General features: G+C 46.7%; 1 protein-coding gene across 1 annotated transcript in view; it reads right to left on the minus strand.

The window, feature by feature from the left end:
- The window catches only part of SLCO6A1 (solute carrier organic anion transporter family, member 6A1), a 123,662-nt gene that overhangs the window by 50,975 nt on the left and 69,697 nt on the right, over positions 1 to 2,990 (minus strand). The window lies entirely within an intron of this gene.

The raw sequence follows: 2,990 nt of genomic DNA on the forward strand, positions 1-2,990 counted from the left end.
TGTAAACATACATTTTGAATTATCTAGGAATTGGTCCTGGATAATAACATAAAATAGTCTAAGAATTTACTTATAGATAATATTGTTAATAATTAAAATCAATGTGTTTTTGAAAACTCCTTATCCCTGTAAGCAGGGGTCCTCAAACTTTTTAAACAGGGGGCCAGTTCACTGTCCCTCAGACCATTGGAGGGCCGGACTATAGTTTTAAAAAAAACTATGAACAAATTCCTATGCACACTGCACATATCTTATTTTGAAGTAAAAAAACAAAACGGGAACAAATACAATATTTGTATTTGCATGTGGCCCGTGGGCCGTAGTTTTAGGACCCCTGCCTGTAAGTATAAAAAATTGGTAGATTTGCATCTTTTCATGATGGTGTGTGCTTGTTGTCATTTAGTTGGCATCTCAAAATTGTTGTGAATCTTTGAGTGAAATATTTAAGAGAAAGGTATTTTAAACATAGATACTAAATATTGATTTTAAGAACCAATGTCAGAAATCCCGGTCTCAGTTGAGTGCTGTCATGCTGCATATAATGGCTCAAGGTAAAAAATCTTAGGCCTACTATGCTTTTCCTCTATTTCCCACGATAATTTTCCAATCCATGATAAATCTTTGTAACACTAACTCCAATCATATATTGGATGTGTTGATTTTTGTCTCTACGACAACCCCAGAATCCAATTTAATGTGAATATGATTTATATTTTAGCGAGAACCTCCATTTCCGTTTTTTCTACATTATATTCTAATTACTAGAGGCCCGGTGCACAAAAATTTGTGCACTGGGGTGTGTGGGGGGAGTCCCTCAGCCCGACCTGTGCCCTCTCACAGTCTGAGACCCCTTGGGAGATAATCACCTGCTGGCTTATGCCCGCTCCCTGGGTCGCAGATGACAGGCCCGGATCCCGTGTTAGGACGGGCTGTGAGCGCGCTGCCCCGCCCCACCACCCCGCGTTGCAGATGGTAGGCCCGGATACCGTGCTGGGGCAGGCAGCGGAGCATGCTGCCCTGCCCCACCACCCCGGGCTGCACTCGGGAGGCCCGGATGGTGGCGGGCGGGCAGCAGCTCGCGCTGTGCCACCCCACCTGCAGTATGCAAACTTAATGGCCATCTTTGTTGGGTTAATTTGCATACTCTCCCGATTGGCTGATGGGTGTAGCAAAGGTATGGTCAATTAGCATCTTTGTCTTTTATCAGTGTAGATTATTTCTCCCTCCAGCAGCAGAATTATATTTTAAATGTAAATCAGATAATATCTATCCACAGCCTGAAATTCTCTGATGGCAAAGCCCTATCTAGAGACGGTCTATATCTGAAATATCACCTTATCCTACCCACTCCCATTCAAAAATGCATGTTTCACTGGCTTCTTTTCTGTCTATTCAGTTGCTGTTTGTTATGCTCCCTCTTCCATTACAAACCTGTCCTTGTCTAGTGGACCATTGTTCACTATAAAAATATCCTCTATTTTCCCCCAATTAAAGCTAATTTTAACCCTGCCTACTGATGTAGCTATAGAATGATTTCTCTGATCCACATCAGAGCTATACTTAAATTTTTCTCCATTCTTGACTTCATTTATCATGTCTTTCAGTCTTCAGTCCAATCTTGTTTCCTTACCCCACCAATTTTTTCAATCAACTTCTTGAATAGAGATCCTAATATAGTAACAAAGTAGATTTGAAAGCTAGTTTTTGCTATTTTAAGAAAGCCTGGAGTACAGAGTACATTACCCTCAGCAAAACTAATTTGTACTTTGGATACAAATCCTTAAAAATATCAGATTCAGTGACTCTGCTAATGAAATGCTTAAAAGCACTAGTCTAAGTTATTGACTTCCCAAATATAAAGTAATGGATAATTACTATGCTTATGTGTTTTATTTCAGCTTACCAAACCAATTGTATGAGCCTGATGAACATACTTCTGATCAAACAGATGATCTCTTCTAATCAACACTAATAAAAGACAAAGATGCTAATTGACCATACCTTTGCCATGCCCCAAGCCACACCAACCAGCCAATCAGAGTGATTATATGCAAATTAACCCAGCCAACATGGCGGCCAGCAGCCACGGAGCTGGAGCAAGTAGGAGGCTTGGTTCCCCAGGGAATGGAGGAAGCCAAGCTTCCCGCCTGTCCTGAGCCGGCTGTGGCCTCCGCTCATGGCAACAAAGTTTCAATTATAGAAGACAAATAAATCCCAGATACCTGCTTCCAGCCAGCCTCCACTGGGAGCTTGGGTGGCTGGGGGGCTTGGCCAGCCTGCAAACAGCCATCAGTCCCTCACCCAGGCTGGCCAGGCATCCCAGTGGGGACCCCCACCCTGAAGGGGCTGTGGCCAGCCTGCAAACAGCCAACAGCCACTCACCCAGGCTGGCCACACCCTCATGGGGTGAGGGTCCCCACTGGGGGGCTTGGCCATCCTGAAAACTGGCATCAGCCACTCACCCAGACTGGCCAGGCACCCCAGCAAGGCACCCCCACCCTGAAGGGGGTGTGGCCAGCCTGAAAATGGCTCTCAGCCCCTCACCCAGACTGGCCAGGCACCCCAGTGGGGACCCCCACACTGAAGGGGCTGTGGCCAGCCTGGAAACAGACATCAGCCCCTCACCCAGGCTGGCCAGGCACTCCTATATAATAAAAGGGTAATATGCAAATTGACCCTAACAGCAGAATGACTGGGAATGACTGGTCACTATGACACACACTGACCACCAGGGGGCAGACACTCAATGCAGGAGCTGCCTCCTGTTGGTCAGTGTGCTCCCACAGGGGAAACTCTACTCAGCCACAAGCCAGGCTGACGGCTGCCAGTACAGTGGTGGTGGTGGGAGCCTCTCCTGCCTCCTCAGCAGTGCTAAGGATGTCCAACTGCAGCTTAGGCCTGCTCCCCGCTGGCAAGTGGACATCCCCCGAGGGCTCCCTGGCTGCCAGAGGGATGTCTGACTGCCAGCTTAGGCCCAATCCCCCAGGGAG

This window comes from Myotis brandtii, unplaced genomic scaffold, assembly GCF_000412655.1.
Source record: "Myotis brandtii unplaced genomic scaffold, ASM41265v1 scaffold230, whole genome shotgun sequence".
Lineage (NCBI taxonomy): Eukaryota > Metazoa > Chordata > Mammalia > Chiroptera > Vespertilionidae > Myotis > Myotis brandtii.